Raw genomic sequence first — 17,684 nt, 5'->3', positions numbered from 1 at the left:
CACCATTAAAAGCCTTAGCGCTTTCCAAGCAACAGGCTTGGGCGTAAAGCACAGTAAGTCTGCAGTGAGTCAGATGAACTTTGTGAGTCTTGCGGGGACGCTGGAGGATTCGTAAACCTGCTCCTAGCGGAAGGGTGCGGCGGCTGGGGCTCTCCAGGCCCCCCTGCAGGAGTGGAAGGGCCTGGCCCCGGTCAGCCGTCTTCATCCTTCCCCATCTCGCCAATCCGCCCCCAGAGGGGCTGCAGGCCGGGCTTCCGCGTGTCCCACCCCAGACCGGCCCAGGCGTTCCATCCAGGTGCCCAAGTTGAGCCCCTCCCGATGTCTGAACTAGACCGCTCCATCTTTCCAAACACGAAGCTGGGGCTCTCGCTGGGTCTCCGGGCTGGTAGGCCAGGGCCTCGCTCCGTCCTTTGGGAGCGGAACAAACAGCCGCTGACCCCGGAGGTCCGGGTGGCCTTCGCCCTCGCCTTGCCGCCCACCTCGCGGCCCCCTCCCCTCCCTGGTCGGGGGTGTGGTGGGCAATCTCCACCGCCGGCCTCGCTCCGGGCCGGACGGACACTTGGCCACCCTTCCCCTGGGCGCCGTATCGGCCGCCGAGATGCGGGCAGCCCCGGACGGCCCGGCCCTCTCCTCTGTATCCACCGGGCAGTCTCCATGGCTCCGCCGTCATCCTCCGCCCCCTTGCCCGCGCGGGGTCCAGTGGGGACGGTGCGGGGGGGCGGGGGGCGTGCGCGGGCACCCGGCGGTGCCCCCTTGTCTTACCCCCAGGGCGGCCAGGCCCCTCCGGCAGCCCAGGCCGGCCCTGGCCCGTTCGCCCGCACCCCGATCTGCGCCCCGCGGGGCCGGGCGCGGGGGCCCCGGCGCCGCGCAGCCCCCAGCCCCGCCGGCGGCGCGGGGGAGGGGCGCGGCGCACGCAGAGTTGCTGAGTCGCTTCGCACGCTCAGAAGTTGCAGCTGAGACGGCAGCTTCCCGCCCCCTTCCTGGACTTGGCGGCCCGGAACGCACACCCCACCCGTCACCACCCGCCACCTGCCCTCGCCCCCGCCGCCCCGGCCAGGACTCGCAGCACCCCCTCCCCGCGCCCGCGCGGAGCCCAGGTTTCCAGTGGAGTAGGGCTGGGGGCGGGGGCACCCCACCTAGCCGCTCCGCCCGGGAGAGGGGGGCACGTGGGGCTGGAGCGGGCGGGGGCGGGCAGGAGCCCCTCCTGCAGATCGCTGCGCCGGGCCAGCGCGCTTTTGCACTTTGCAAAGCTGAGTAGCTGGGCACGGGTCGCCCACTGGCCCCCCGCACCCTCCTGGGGCGAAGCGGGTTTGGCAGAGCGAGAACCGGGCGGCGTTCCCATCCCTTCCCGCTGGGGGTGGGGGGTGCGGGGTGGGGGTTGCCCGGGCCGGAGGGAGGGGCTCCGCTAGGGGCTGAGGTCGCCAACAGGTGCTCTGGAGCCCATGTGACGGGGGAGGGGCCGCGCAGGGGAAGCCGGGGTGGGGGTAGGGTGCGGGGGGAGGAGGGGACCCTCCCACTCTCCCCCCCCTCCCCCCCTCTCCCCTCCCCCTTCCTCCCGGTCCCCTGCAGAGCCCGACTGCGGGTGCCCCCCGCCGCCGGCGGCCTAGGGATTGCTGCTCGAGGGTGGCTCTCGGCACGCCAGTGCCCTCGCGGCCTGCCCGGGAGGAGGAGGGAGGGGAAGAGGAGGGAGGGATGCGAAAGTGGGTCAGGAATGTAACTGGACGCTGCGCACCCCCACGCACCGCCCCCCCACCCCATGCGGGCCGCGCCAGCCTTGGAAAGCGAGTCTTTCGCTGTTGTGGCTCCCCGGCATTACCGGTGGACGGTTACCAGGGGATCCCGAGGGGTGTGCTTCTCTGTGACCCTGGGGGAAGAAAAACCCGGTTGCCTCAGTAACGGAGTTTGGCTCGGATGCGATGATGCGGTGGATGTTTTAGGTGAGCCTGACCGTGAGGAGGCTACACTTGCCTGAGCGAGTGGACTCCCTTGTCTTACTACTGAACCCAGACATGGAAGGAAAGCTGGAGAGGATGATGGGTTCTTTGCCCTGCTTCGTGTTTGTGGTTTTACCGTCTCAAGAGAACATAAATCCAGCGGTGTTTGCCTTCTCCCAAACACAGGCCTGGGCTGCCATAAATTCACCCAAGTTCTTAACAAACGCTCACTTAGTCGCTACAAAGGTTTGAAGTTGATATCTTAGACTTGGAAGGGGCAGGGGACACTGACAGTTTTGTATTTGGGGAAGGCCTGAGAAGCAAACATGAAAAGGCCTTTATTAAAACTCCTCAAAGCAGAAGAAGTGAGAGCAGTCCAGTTAAGTTTCCTCTGGAGCTCAGGGGCTCCTCAAACCCCAAGCACGTGATCAGGAGATGGAGGACCCAGATTTTAAAGTGATGGGCTTTGCATGCTGGTAACACAAGCAGAGTCAAGAAGAAATAATAGTAAACGATGAGCCTGCAGAGATGAAGCTTAATGTTGTGGAGTTTGCAGTCCAAAGTCTTCTTGAGCACCCTTCCAGGGAGTTGTTGCATTTTTTCCCTTCTGCTGGTTTTGTCCTGGGACCTCAATTACAGAGTGCAGGGTAGGGCTGAAGCAGAGCCCAAAGAGCCATGAAGCTTCAGACTCCCAACAAACTGCTGGAGTTTTATTCAGAAGCCCAAAGGTCGCATTACCCTTTAAAGAGATCTTAAGGGCTATCTGAAAAGTTGACTTAGCAACCAATGTAAATTTCTGTTTCCCAGGGAACTAGTGATAAAGAAACCTAAAAATTGTGATGCAGTTTGCATTAAAGAATCCTTATTCATAGGAAGCAAAAACTGATCAGTTGAATTTCTGTAAATTGAATTGTACATTTATGTATAAAAGGGGTTATTTTGCAGTGAAAACTTATGGAGATCTAATCATCCCAACTCTATTTTTCTTTTATATTTTTTTTAACTTCGCTGAGTTTTCTCATCAGTAAAATGGGATTAAGATAATAATAGGTGGTTTGCTCAGGGTGACAGACTGGATTTTTTCCATTGCTTTCTAGGTAGAGGATCTTCATTTCCAAGGGCGAAAGTCTTTATTTTCACTTATGATGTTTTCCTGAACTGTAGAACGGCTGAAGTTGGAAAGGAACCAATTCCATATGCTAAATAGTCTTGCGTTCTGGAAACGTGAAAAAATATGATCTTAGATCTTGTCACCCTCTTAGCATGATTTCCTTCTGTGTGAGATAATGAGACTTTCAAATCTTGGTGCAAACCGGCATTGTTGCTATGGAACTGAATTGAAATTTTAAGTAGAAAATGAAGTAGCCAACTTCCTCTTTTCTCCCATCCCGTCTCCCCCCTCCCCCCTCTTCAATTTCTTCTGCATTCATTAAACGTTTCTGTACAGGGTGATCTTCATTTTAGCTATAACTCAGATTTATAAAGCAAGTTGAATTAATGAATATCAGTTAAGAAAGCAGCAACAATAGAGTCCTCAATATCGTGTCTTGGATATTTAAGATATTTGTTAAGTAATTTGAGGGGGGTCCAATTTTCAAGAAATTGCCTATGTGTAAGCAGATTTTCACATAGATTATTTTGGACAATGCATTTATAGCAAATGCACCCGCAGAATATTTTTTTTTTTCAATGAACATATGCTTTAAACATTTTAGCTACCTACTTTGTTTAGAACCATAATTTAAGGCCTGTGAAGATTACAGAGAGTCATATCCATGTTCCTAAAAAGACTCAAGTCTAATATGTCCTATTAGGGGTGACAGCTAGATGACAAATATAAGAAGTGTAACTATTTAGGGGTTAAATTAAAACACCAGTAAATAACTATGTGCCTATAGGGGTAAGAAGAGATGACAGATTCACAGATGAAAGTTAAGTGAGTTGAGAAGTGCAGTAATGAGAGACTTAAAAATTTTTTTTCTTCTGTTTCTTCTCTACATGTTAGCAGTGAACAGGTCTTGCTTCTTCATAAGAATGAGGGTTTGCTTGTTTTCAAGGAGATGCGGCCAGACAGCTAGTGTACAACTGACTGTGGATGAGAAGTCAGTGGTTAAGTGCTAGGGAGGGGCAGAGAGCAGAGGGTGAGAGGGAAGGTAAAAAGGAGCAGACACACCCTTACTTAGCAGAGGCTCAGATGTGGCAGGGTGCTGGGTGTGCCCTGGGAGGGTCGCTGTGAGGTGGCAGCCATCAGGAAGTGCTCCCAAGGGAGTGGGTAGAACTTGAACTTGGGCCTTACAGGATGTGTACGATTTTTATAGCTAGAGAGAGAAAGGCATTCCTAGTGGGAGAAGGGAGATAAAGCACGAGGCAGGAGGTTGCAAGGTACGTTGGGGGAATTTGACTAGATTAGCTTTGCTGCTGGAGGTTGATGGAGTATGAAATTGTCACTTGAATGATAGGTTAGTATTGTTAGTTCCTCAGTCGTGTCCGACTCTTTGTGACCCAATGGATTGTAGCTCGCCAGGCTCCTCTGTCCATGGAATTCTCCAAGCAAGAATACTGGAGTGGGGTGCCATTCCCCTTTCCAGGGGATCTTCCTGACTCAGGAATCAAACCCAGGTCTCTCACACTGTGGGCAGATTCTTTACTGTCTGAGCCACCAGGGAAGCCCCAGTATGATAGAGGTTAAGGCCTTGGAATGCCTGGACCAGGTTTGGTGTTAGGACTGTATCTGCAGGTAGAGGGGAATTGAAACAGGATTTTGAGCAAGGGAAATACATGGTCAGAGTCATCACTGGGGGAAGATTAATCTTGTGAGTTCAGCTGCAGTGGGAGTTTAGGGACCATGAGGGTCCAGGTCCGCGGGGACACGTGGCCTGGAGAACAGTGGTGTCCTGTGGGCCAGGTGGTAAGGGCGGCGCTTTGTGAGTCGGAAAAGGAACAGTGCCAGGATTTTGTAGTGTTTGGATGTGAACTTGAAGCATCCAAGATGACCCAGGATTTAAATCCAGATGCCTTGGCAGGTCGTACTATCAACCGAAATTGGAACAGGAAGCCAGTGTTTCAGGTAATTGAAGGGTTGATTTCAGAAGTGGAGTTGGAGGCCGTGATTGGCAGCTGGTTTAGGTGACTTAGGCAGGGTGGATGGGTCTCGGCCGAAAGTAGAGGTGTGAGTCATCTACATAGAAGTAGGTGATTATTGGTCCTGAGTTTGAACATGGTAGCAAAGGACACATTTTAGGGAACATTCACTATTAGAACTTATTATATATATTGAGTTGGCCAAAAAGTTCATTCAGGTTTTCACACGCCCTCTTTATGGAAAAACCCAAATGAACTTTTTGGCCAACCCAATATATATGCACATACATATGTATACATTTCAAAATTCTCCTGGGAATTCCTGAGTGGTCCAGTGGTTAGGACTCTGTTAGGGGCACAATCAAGTTCGATCCCTGGGAGAACTAAAATCCTACAAGCCATGCAGCCCCCCAAAAGCTTCTCCTTCCTTGTAGAGCACAAGAAGGCCGTCATTCCCGAGGCTTTGTTAGAGCCGGTCTGCTGGATCATTCCTGAGGCTTGGTTAGAGCCAGTCTGCTGGACCAGCATTGCTGTGACCCAAGGCCTTGCCCAGCAGCTCCCAACCCTGCTCAGCAGATTCAGGGGGCCCAGCCCGGCCCAGTTCAGTTCAGTCGCTAAGTCGTGTCCTAGACTGCAGCATGCCAGGCTTCCCTGTCTATCACCAACTCCCGGAGCTTCCTCAAACCCATGTCCATCGAGTTGGTGATGCCATCCAACCATCTCATCCTCTGTCGTCCCCTTCTCCTCCTGCCTTCAGTCTTTCCCAGCACCAGGGTCTTACCTCACAGGCACCCAATCAGAACCTCCTGGGCCAGCAGGCTGCGTTTTCTGCAGGTGTCATAGGCCACTCTGATGTGGATTCGTCTTGGGGAACCAGTGCCAGGGCCGGTGTGTTCTTCAGTCTGAGACCTCCGCAAAGCCTCCCGTCTCTCTCTGGGAGAGCGGGAGTTCTTCCTTTTCAGGGGTTGGTTTCAACCTGTTCTTGTGCTTTGGTATCTGATGGACAACCAGTGATAGATAGTACTGGAGGTTTTTGATATCTACAGGACCTGCTGCTTTCCAAATTTAGCAGGGGGTCTAGAAGCCTGGATGGGTGTGTCAGAAGAACTCTGTCCTGCTGGGTAGGAAGGAGGTTGGGGGTGACGCGCTATGTATGGAGCTGACTCAAACTCCGTCCATCAAAGTGTATTGAGATGAAGCAATAAACTGGGCCCCAGGCAGATCACTTCCTGTGCCTCTGGATACACAGACCCGGGGCGTGGTGTTTGGCAATATTCTCAAGAGCAACCATTTGGCTGGTCCTTTTCAGGAAGCTGGGTAGTCAGAGGTAAGGCGAGGCAAGCTGTGGGCTCTCAACACCAGGCCAGAGTTTAGAGAGAAGCAATCTAGCAAGAAATGGATAGTCTGAAATTTGGGGTTGGACTTATAAAAGGCGATGGCCGTTAACACGTTTTTCAAGGAATACCTGTCTATCTACATATCTGATTACTTTGCGTGCATGTGTGCTCAGCATATCCAGTTCTTCTGCGACCCCATGGACTGTAGCCAACCAGGCTCCTCTGTCCATGGGATTCTCCAGTCAAGAGTACCGGAGTGGGTTGCCATTTCCTTCTCCAGGGGATCTTCCTGACCCAGGAATCAAACCCAAGTCTCCTGCCTTGCGGGTGGATTCTTTACCACTGAGCCACCTTGGAAGACCATCTCTTTGCATTATTGTCACAAAAAACAGTGTCTGCCCTTTTGAGCAGCAGCACTTTGTCACTTTCAGGTAATCAGGTGCTGATTATCTGGGTGCAAGTTGTCATTTGCTCTTTATTTTTTTTCCTTGTTTAAAAGCTATAAAGAGAAATTCTCACGTCCATATTGTTAGGTGTCCAGTGGACTAGCAGGCAGACGCTAATAATGAAAACTGATGGTGGAAACTGGGGGGTGGGCAGTGTCCCCTCCCCACTTCCCTCCATGTACAGAGCTTAAACTAGCCATATTTCTCATCCATATTTCTAATGTGTTTATTTGGGGCTACGCTAAGTCTTCATTGCTGCTCTCAGAGTTTCTCTAGTTGCGGCAAGTGAGGACTCCTCTCTAGTTGCGATGGGCAAGCTTCTTATCGCGGGGATTTCTCTTCTTGAGAGCACGGGTTCTGGGGCTTGTGGGCTTCAGTAGCTGTGGAGCACAGGCTTAGCTGCCCTGTGGCATGTGGGGTCCTCCGGGACCAAGGATCAAACCCGTGTCCCCTGCACTGGCAACCAGACTCCCGACCCCTGGACCACCAGAGAAGTCCTTCTTCAGCATTTTTAAGTGTGCAGTTCAGTCACTGCTAAGTATATTCACATTGTTATGCAGTAAAACCTAGGTCTCGAACGTCATTTAGAATATAAGGGAGTGTTCTAAAAATGTCAGAAAAATGAAGCCCAGGGTACCCAGGAAACTGTGAGAGAGGATGGTGTACAACGCAGACCCTTAGAGCGTTCGGGTGAGAGGAGAGACGTGACAGGTAGATGGGTGGCCCTTGTGCTGGATGGGCTTGCCCGAGAGCATCCTATTCAGCGACTAATTGTGAAGTTAGAGTGCGAGGGGGAAGCGGCAGTTTTCTACTTGAGATTTCTTTAAGAAGCCAAAAATGGGGCTAGCATCTTGATACACCGATTTTAAATTTTCCTTAAAGCTCTGAGTGTAGAACGAGAGAAAGAGCTCCAGTGAAAATTTACAGAATCTATTGATAATTTACACAATTTCCTCCAAACTTTGCCCCATACTCTGTGGCATGTATAGAGTTTCGTATATGTTTTGCACTCTCTTGATTCACACGAGGAGTGGGTAATATTTACTGCTGTTACCCTAGTTTTCCGAGTGACCTGTATCTTATTATTATTTATGAAAATATGGGTATCAACCGCCAAAAAACTTCTTACTGAGCAAGAAGCTCTAAGTGTTAGAGTGTGTCAGTGATTACATGGTTAAATGAAATTTTTAAGGTTAAATAGGTGAGATTTGCAAAAAGATTGGAAGTTCTTAGTCAACCCCAAACTAGTAACAGTTCACTGCTTTTTTTTTTTCCTTTAGAAAATTTATTTTCACAACCCCTTACTGTTTGCACTCATTCATAATACCCACAAAACAGGTTTGAAGCTGCTCAGTCCAACAGGATGTCAGCTGCAGTTCCAAAGAAGCTATGGGTTCATGTTTTACCAAAGGAGAGATGCTTTCATTTCCAGCCTTGGAAATGTAGGACTTGTTTAACAACCCTCCATTTAGAAAGTGCTGCTGAATTTGAGAAAACTTAGAGAATGGCTCTGAGTTTCTTATTCAAAACTGCTTTAGTAAACTTTTGCTTATCAGTCCTGAGAAGATGTGTTAAAACCAGCTTGGCAACTTTTTTTTTTTTTTTTTAATACAGCAAGCTGGAGGGCCTTGAGAAGAGAGTTTTGAAACAATATCAGTGTTGGAACCAAAACGGAATGCTTTTAAAGAAGAATCCTCCTATATGTCTCTGGGTTTGGAGGACTCATCTGCTAAAAGTCAAGTTTTCATGGTAGGACTGAATTAGCAGTGGTAGGTTTTCCTGTGGTACCAGCAACAAGCAAAGGCAGGGTTTCACCAAGCACTCGGAAGGTGGTTTCTTTTGTGTGGATACCTACATATTTACAATCCTGGGCCCATGCCTGCCCCCCTCCCCTGTGATTTACTGAATTCGGTTTAGAAGCAATCTTTATACAGATGCTTAACGACTTTGTGCTCTAATGGTATAGAAATACAATTTTCAAATGAGAGCTGTCTCTAAGGATTACGTTGGGAGTCACGGAGTTATTACTCAAGTAGTAACAGTCAATAATAATAATAATAACAGTGACTCAAGCGACTTGAAGGTATGCGTTAATGATTTCGTATTGCAGTTTTAGAAGATGTTTGTCTCTGAAGCCACGAGTTTCAATTGAGTTGCCAAAGGAAAGCAGCAGTTAATTCATGTTGCTCCATCATTAATCTACAGAAAATAAAAGTTCAGATGGTCCTGGGAGTCTAGCATAGCTCAATTCTGAGTTTGCTTTGAAAGCTGAGTTCTTGCATTTTACTAGAAAAATACTCCAGCTCTTAAAGTGAGTAATGCAGCCATCAGCAGGTGCCCGTCTCACGCTGAAACCCTGTGACGGTGAGCGCAGGACAGCCCTGTGCTGCGTGTGAGTACAGAACGGTACTGTTCCGCCGCTGTGCCCTCTGCTTTGTCGTTTCTCAGTTGAGCAGGGCCTCCAGCCTCCTGAAATGTCAGCCCAGCCCTCAAACTTGTGTGTGTTTTCCTTTTGATTACCTTGGTTGCCGGCCAGCCTCGTATTTGACACGTCCAGCATGGGCAGTGGAGTTGCTTCTTGATGTCGAGCTGTTAATCTTTTTATTATTTCCTGTCACTTTCGCCCATGATTGATCCTCTTGAGCCAAAGGGTGGGGGGCGGGGTGGAATTATGGAAATGACTTTGAAAACCGCTTTGAGAAGGAGTATAAAAGGACTTGGGTCTCACCTGAGACTATAAAGCGATGGAAAAGGCACAGTCTGTTTGGCAGAACCAGCACCCAGTGAGCTAGGTCCCAGTGGGCGCTTTGCAGGGGAGTGAGGAGAGTTTTCCTGGTGTTTTTGCAGTGACTCGGTGCCCAGGTGTGTGGGGTGAGGGTGATGAGAGCTCACGGGTGGTCTGCAGTTTAGTTCTATGGATAGGCTACAGAACAGGGTCCTCTTTCCTTCAGGATTAAAAATATGATTCTTTTTGAGTTGTAGGCTTTCCCATGTATTCTCTCCCTGGTATCCCCTCTACCCCGTGTGCAGTTCACTAATTCTTGCTCCGGCTCTGCCCCTACCCCTGACCCACCCACTGGAATTTAAGAAGAAAATAGAACCTCAGTCATTCATATATTTTTAGCTTGTCCTTTTCTTTTCCCATTTGTTAACATTGTGGTAAAAAAGAAAGACACGAAGTTTGCTATCGTGGTCCTTTTTAAGTGTGCGATCCAGCGCCATTACTTAATTCACAGCGTTGAGCAACGGCCACCATGGTCTGCTTCCAGCGTTTTTCATGACCCCAAACAGACACCCTGCACTTGTTAAGCAATAACTCCCCACGTCCACCTTTAGCCTCGAATCCCCTTTCTGTCTCCTATCTGCCTGTGCTAGATACTCCATACGAGTGGGATCACACAATATATGTCCTTTGAGGGTCTGGCTTATTTTCATTGGGCATGAAGTGTTCAGAGTTCATCCATGCTGTATCATGTGCCACGACTTCATTTCTTGTCATGGCTGAATAATATCCCATTGTCTGCGTGGACTGTGCTTTGTTTATCCGTTCATCCGGTGATGGACATTTGGGTTGCTTGCACGTTGGCTAGTTTGAATCATGCTGCTGTGAGCACCCTGGGTTCAGTTCTTTTGGGTATACGTGTGTGCATATGTATGCGTGTGTGTAGGAGTGGACTTGCTGGGCCATGTGGTGGCCCCGTGTTTAACATTTGGAAAACTACCAAACTGGTTCCCACCATGGCAGCACCATTTTATATCCCCAGTAACAACACGCGAGGGTTCCAGTTTCTCCACATTTTTGCCAGCTCTTGTTATCCACCCCCCACCTTTTTTTTTTCAAGTATTTTAATTAATTTATTTGTTTGGCTGCTCCAGGTCTTGGTTGCGTCACTCAGGATCTTCCATCTTAGTTGCAGCATGCCGACCATGAGTTGCGGCATGAGGGATCTAGTTCCCTGCCCAGGGGTCAAACCCAGGCCCCCTGCACTGGGAGCTCAGAGTCTTAGTTGCTGGACCACCAGGGAAGGCCCACTATTTTCCCTTTTTTTATTGTAACCTCCCTAGTGGATCTGAAGTGGTGTGTTCTGGCTTTGATTTCCGGTTCCCTGATGGCTGAGCGTCGTTTCACGAGCCTGTTGGTCCAGTGTGCGTTTCCTTTAGAGAAATACCTATCAAGACCTCTGCATTGTCCACTTTTATATATGTTTTATAATGCCTAATAGTAGTATATAGTTTATACATTAAAATATACATATGCTTGGATATATGCGAAGTGTCTTTTAAAGATGGAAGATGTATTTTTTTAAAGTTTGGAGATGATTATTAGGAACTGTAGCAATGATCTGTTTTATTTCTTGGTGCCTAACCTTAGCAGGAAAATATCGATGATAATTCCTAAGCTTCCTTGGGTGGGATGAGGCGGGGTGCGAATCTTATTTGGTCAATAGTAATGTTTACCGGAGCCTCCATATGAAACTAACCACAGGGTCCCAAGACTGTCTTTGGGGTTGTTTTCTTTGGGTACATAAGAAAGTAGATCTCTTTGGATGGTTTTCAAGTTAGACTTGCCCCTAGTCAACTCTATTTTGTGGTTCATAGTGGCATTTTAGGGTTCTAGTGTATCTTATTAAGAGATAAGAGTTTTTCATGCCATGTCACATAGGGGAGCCAGAAGGCCTGGAATGAATGAATCAAAAGGGAGAGGCTTAGCTCTAAAATAATAATAATGATGGTGATGATAACAATTATTTTTACTATGTCACTTATAAAACTAATTTGATTGTATGAAAAGATTAGCTTTGAGGCATGGGGATTGAACTGGCGTATTTCAGGACCCAGTAAGAGTGTTTTAGGCCTTGGGGGTTGATTTAAGAAAATAAGAAAAGCCTGGTTGTCCTATCGTTGTTCTCTTCTCTGACGGTAAACTCTATGCAGTTACCCTAAAATGCCAACTTCTGTCAAGGGCGTGACATCACCATCCTAGCACATCCTGGTGCTTTTCTTGGAAAGCGTCCACACCGGCAGGCGTTTTCCAAATAAAACATTTGTGTCGGTAAACAAGTGTTTTACCCAGCAGCCCAAGTGGAGAATTTTAAAAACCAGTGTTTGTTTTGCCAGCAAACATTTTGTTTCAATCCTTGCAGCTAAACAAGTGGGTAGGATTTAAGTGGCCTGCTAGTAAAAACAAAGGCAGAACAATTCTCAGAAGACTTCAGCTGAGCAGAAGTCTAGCTGCTGTTAGAGTGTGCGTTTAGACATTTGGGGAAGTAACTGGTACCATCTACTGAGTTCTGTACTTAGTTTCAGTCAGAGAGGAAGATCTTCGGTTTGGGTAAAGGCTCTGAATTTTCTTTTCTTTTAGAGGCGAAAGATGAAGAAATATAAAAGAATCATTAAAAAGATTAGTTTTGCATATTTCAATGTTGCAGCTCGCCTTTAAATGAGCCTAAACCATTGTCAGGTGTTTGCTCTGCGTTTGCTCCCTCCTTTCTCATTATTTTGATGGTAATTCCTCCAGCGTGTCACATCATCCAGCATCCGCGTTAATTATCAGCCTTCATCTTGTGACTTTATAAAAATAGTAGTAGTATAGTCGGGCTTTAGTAAGCTAGTGTTACTTCTATTTAGGATTCCTTACAATTGAGCAGTCTTACATCTTTAATGGATTATCTTTTGAAGTATATTTTTTATATTTGAAAGTTTGCTTGTGATGTGCTATTCTTTTTTAAAAAGCAGGCCTCTTTTCCTATTCAGGACGTAGGTACCTTCTTAAGAAGATAGAAATTAGAGAATAGATAATATACGCAGAAGAGTGTAAAAAATTATAGCTATATATGTTTTAATTAGCAAGTAGACGTGCACTAACCCCCATCCTGATTTAAGAAATAGAATGTGGCCTTCGAACGTCCTCTGTTTTAAAACCACGTCCCTCTTCTGGCCATAGAAAGTTTACAGCTGTGTAGTTATCCTTAAACGACATCATTTCGTTTTGCAAGTGTTAGGTGTATATTACACTTTACTTGTTTGTTTTCATCAATGATATAATCTCATGATTTAACCACGTTGCTGCCTGTACCTGTGGTTCATTCGTTGTCATTGTTCAGGGTTGCTGTCCTGTTGATGGACATCTGAACTGTTTCCAGCCTTTGACTCTTACTACAAAGGCTATCAAGGACATTCATATATATATATATATATATATATCTCCTATTTATTGTTGTTTAGTCCCTGACTCTGCCCAACTCTTTGTGACCCCATGGGCTGCAGCCTGCCAGGCTCCTCTGTCCTTGGGATATTAGAGTGGGTTGCCATTTCCTAGTGTGGTTGTGCAGAGGTTTCCTGGGATGCATGTGGTGTGGGCAGTGGATTTGTTGGGTTGCAGGGTATTTGTATTTTTAATTGTATTTAAAGCGTTTGATATTTTGTAGCTTCACTGTAATTCCAACCTGTGTTCCAAAGTGTTTGGTTCGGTTTGTTCTTCTCACAGTGAACGGAGCTCTTACTGTTCCACACGTTCACCAGAAACCAAGTTCTGATACCAGGTTGTCCGACGTCATGTCTGCCCGTCTGGCAAGTAAGAACTGGTGCCTTGTTCTGGTTTTGTTTCCCCTGACTCATAATAAGGCTTATATTGGCCATTTTGACACCCTTTTTCTCAAGTATTTTCCCATTTTTCTATGGATTGTCTTTTTCTTCCCAATCTGTAGACTTCTTTTATATGTTAATGTATAGACTTTCTTTATATATTCTATTCATACAGAAGGAGTCTGTATTCGATTATAGGTGTTGCAAATAACTTCTCCTACTTTGACTTGTCTTTTTACTTCATCCTTTGGATGCTCACAAGCTCTTAATTTTTTTAATTATTTACTTACTTTGGCTTGTTCTGGGTCTCCGCTGTGGCGTGGGCTGCTCTCTAGTCACGATGCACAAGCCTTTCATCGTGGTGGCTTCTCTTTCAGCACACGGGCTTGGTCACTCTGCAGCACGTGGGCCCTTCCCAGACCAGGGATCAAACCTGTGTCTCCTGCATTGGCAGGCAGGTTCTTTACCACTGAGCCACCAAGGAAGCCCACAAACTCTTAATTTCAGCATTATTTGACTTCTCAGTCTTTTCCTTTATGATCAATACTTTTCTATCTTGTTTAAAAAATTCTTCCCTATCCCAGGTTTATGAAGCTATTCTCCTGTATTCTTCAGAGTTGTGCCTTTCACATGTGATTCTGTTGTAATTCAATCATCTGCAAGTCTGCGAGTTTTGCGAGTGTGCCATTTTTTGTCGTAAGGGATACCTGGCTGCGCCGGTGCAGTTTGTCTATCTGTGCGTGCCTATAGCCAGGAATACCGACCGCCGGCGTCCTCAGCCACGTGGCCATCTGTGCCCGTCTCTTGCGGTGCTCTCCTCTCCATCCCACTGGTCTCTTTGTCGACCCCCCTTAGTTATCACAGCCTCCTGATGCCTGGAAGGGCATGGGCTCCCATGAAGCATGTCTCGGTGTTCGTGGCTTTTTGCCCTTCCATATAAATTTTAGAAACAGAGCAGGTTCCCTCACAGAACCTGGTGGAGTTATTATTAGGACTGCACTGAATCTGTGGGCCTGACATGTTTACAATAGCGAGTCCACCACATCAAAAGGCGGTGTGTAGTCTTTAAAGAAGTGTGCCCAAAATTACAGAAAATAAAAATAAATCAAGAATGGCACTCAGCTTCCTGGGTTCAGACCCTGACCCCACTTTTCACTGGCCACAAGGCCCTGAAGAACCTCAGTTTCCTTATTTGTAAACTAGGGATCCTAACAGTACCTGCCTACAGGGTGATGGAGAGGACTGAATGATTAAACGTGTTGTGTGTAATATGTGGAAGATGCTTAGAATACTGTCTGGCATGCAGTAAGTACGCGTTGCATAAGTACGTGAGCACTGATTTCCAAACGTGTTTATTTATATCATTTTCAGTGTGCCAAGAAAGTTTTAGAATAGTCTGTATAAAACGATATATAACAGTTCCCTGGTGGTCCAGTGGGAAAACTCTGCTTTTCCAATGCAGGAGGCATGGATTCCATCCCTGGTTAAGAAACTAAGAATCCACCTGTCAAGTGGTGTGGCCAAAAAAACAAAAAAAAAGTATATAAAACACACAAAATACCAATGCAGGAGGTGTGGGTGCCATCCCCGGTTAAGAAACTAAGAATCCACATGTCCAGTGGTGTGGCAAAAAGAAAAAAGTATATAAAATACGTTGCTATTTACACACATGATGTATAGAAATACGTGTAATAATATTCCTAGGAACCTTAAGCATTTTGATACTACTGTAAATGGTATTTTAAAAGTTTTTCTGGGGTGTACAATATTGTGTTTTTTAGTGTGTTTTGTGAGCTGATTATGGTCATCTCTGATGAAGTATGAAGTGCTCATGTTGCATAAGACACTGCTTGAAGCAGACAAGAAATGTGGACTCTTCTGTCTGGGTGACTGCCCACATCCCTTGGTTTCATAGGATTGAACATTTTCCCATTTTGCACAATTTTAAAGTGTTGTATCCCACTGACATCTGTTGTTGAAACCCATGCAAACATTCTGGAAAGCTGGTTCATTCTGTCTTACATATCAGGCTGCTTTCAGTTTTGTTACTTCTTTTCAGTGTTTGAAATCATTCTAGTTCCAAGCTTGATCATGTGCCTGAGACCCTTGTGGGTTTCCTTTCCCCTAAATTCTGTCCTAAAGATGCCACACCCTTTGGGATTGGAGTCACAGCTTCACAACTCAGCTCACATCCTGTAAAGGAACAGCTCTCTGGATGAAAACTCACGTTGTTCTTTTGCCGTTTGTCACATGTCACACACGTCTCTGAGGAGTTATAATTTTTTTTAAAAAGAAAGAAAAGAGAAAATTTATATACATATATCTATGTATATATACTCAATGGTAAAGGATCCGCCTGCCAATACAGGAGACGTGCGTTCAGTCCTTGAGTTGGGAAGATCCCCTGGAGAAGGAAATAGCAACCCACTCCAGTATTCTTGCCTGGGAAATCCCATGGACAGAGGAGCCTGGCAGACTACAGTCCATGGGGTCACAAAAGAGTCAGACACTACTTAGTGACTAAACAACAGCAAAAAAAAAAAAAAAATATATATATATATATATATATATGTATACGCATGTATGTATGTGTATATAAATATATGTGTTTATATGCATGTGTGCGTGTGTATGTAAATATATATGTATATTCACACAGGTTCCCTTCAGCTTCCCTGCCTCTGGTTTCAGTTCTCAGCCTTCTAGTCACATGGTAGATCTGCCCCACGTGGGAGGTGAAGCCCCAAACTCTGTATGATTTCACTTTGCGTCACAGGGAGGCAGAAACTCAAAGTGAAACCCATGAGAAAACCAATGTGTTCTTAATGGTTTTTACCCAAACCATAAATCCGTCTCTTGGAGGGAGAGGGGAAGCACCCAGCGTCTGATCGGGTTTCTCTAGCATGTTCCAGGCGGTGCCTCTTGGTTCAGTGATTATCTTCTGGGACTCACTCACTTGGGGTGTTTACTGAAGATGCAGATTCCTGGGCCTGACCTAGACCAAGGGAAGAAGACAGCGGGGAGGAGGAGGAGGAGGAGGCAGGGATTTGCATGTTTTAAATGACTCTCTGGTGGTGCTAACAGGCAGATGGTGTGTGACCAGGTGACGGCGCTGATGGCATGGTGGGCTCAGATTTTCATTCATCACCTACGTTTAATGGACAATTTCAGAGAGACTTAATATAGGGTAGTAACACCTCTTAGGTTCCATGTGTCAGGCACTTGATGTTTAAGCCTATAAGTAAATTACTATTATTAGCCCCATTTTACAGAACAGGAAACGGAGGCGTGGAGAGGTTAAATAAATTGCTCAAACATCTGAAGGGCTTCCCAGGTGGCACAGTGGTTAAAGAATCTACCTGCCAACGCAGGTAGATGCTAGAGATGTGAGTTGACCCTTGGGTCAGGAAGATCCCCTGGAGGAGGAAATGGCAACCCGCTCCAGTATTGCCTGGAAAATTCCATGGACAGAGGAGCCTGGCGGGCTACAGTCCATGGGGTCCAAAGAGTCAGACACGACTGAGCCTAGCGCACAGCAAACCTCCGATGGGGAACTGTCGTTGTCTTTGTGGATCCTCAAAGTAAAACCCTGCCCTTTCTTTTTTATAAAATAAGCTGGACTCCAGCAGAAATGGACCCGAAGGGTCCAGTTGGATCAGAATCGTGCCTTCATACTGTGTCCCGTGCCTTTGAATCATCCATTTGTTCAGCAAGTCCTTACAGAGCGTTTGGAGTCCCCATGGCTTGAGGAAGGGATTGGGGACAGGAAGGCTCACTCAGGGAAGTACAGTGTGTCAGATGGGCTCGCGACTTCTTAGCAGATGCCGAGGACAGAGGAGAGGATGGCGGGGTGGAATAGCGGGCTTCCGTCCGTCAAGCTGTTGCCTGTGCTGAGTGTTTACAGGTAATTATTCACGTGTCCCTCACAAGAATCCTCTTCATCGGCTTCAGGTGACCACTGATTGAACAGACTTAGAGACGTACAGAAACTCACCCGTGGTCGCATAGCTCCTAGGTTGTGATAGGAAGACAGTGCCTGTGTCTCTCCAGAACACAGCCTGGAGCCACTGTACCCTCAAACAGGATTTTCTGTTTTCTAGAGGACAATTACTATCCATCTGATAGTGACCCACTCAGCCCAGTCCCTAAGATCACTCTGAGTTTTAGAGAGATCTTCTCCATGGCTTATAATGTCATTCGTTGTTTCCCTGGCCTCCCCACTTTGTCCCCTGGTTCTGTTGTCTCTGCCTGGCCCCTGGGCCAGGTAAGAATCCTTCAGAGCTCATATGATGATGGCCAGG

At 47.1% G+C, this 17,684-nt stretch overlaps 1 protein-coding gene across 1 annotated transcript in view; it reads left to right on the top strand.

Annotated features, from left to right (window-relative positions):
* The first annotated feature begins 1,013 nt into the window (after positions 1-1,013).
* The window catches only part of RREB1 (ras responsive element binding protein 1), a 166,797-nt gene continuing 150,126 nt past the window's right edge, over positions 1,014-17,684 (top strand). Inside the window, exon 1 of the mRNA XM_061398926.1 lies at positions 1,014-1,097. The gene's annotated coding sequence lies outside the window, so the exon portion shown is untranslated. The remainder of the gene's footprint in view (positions 1,098-17,684) is intronic.

Source organism: Bos javanicus, chromosome 23 (genome assembly GCF_032452875.1).
Source record: "Bos javanicus breed banteng chromosome 23, ARS-OSU_banteng_1.0, whole genome shotgun sequence".
Taxonomy (NCBI): domain Eukaryota; kingdom Metazoa; phylum Chordata; class Mammalia; order Artiodactyla; family Bovidae; genus Bos; species Bos javanicus.
This window is presented reverse-complemented; position numbering and strand designations above follow the sequence as displayed.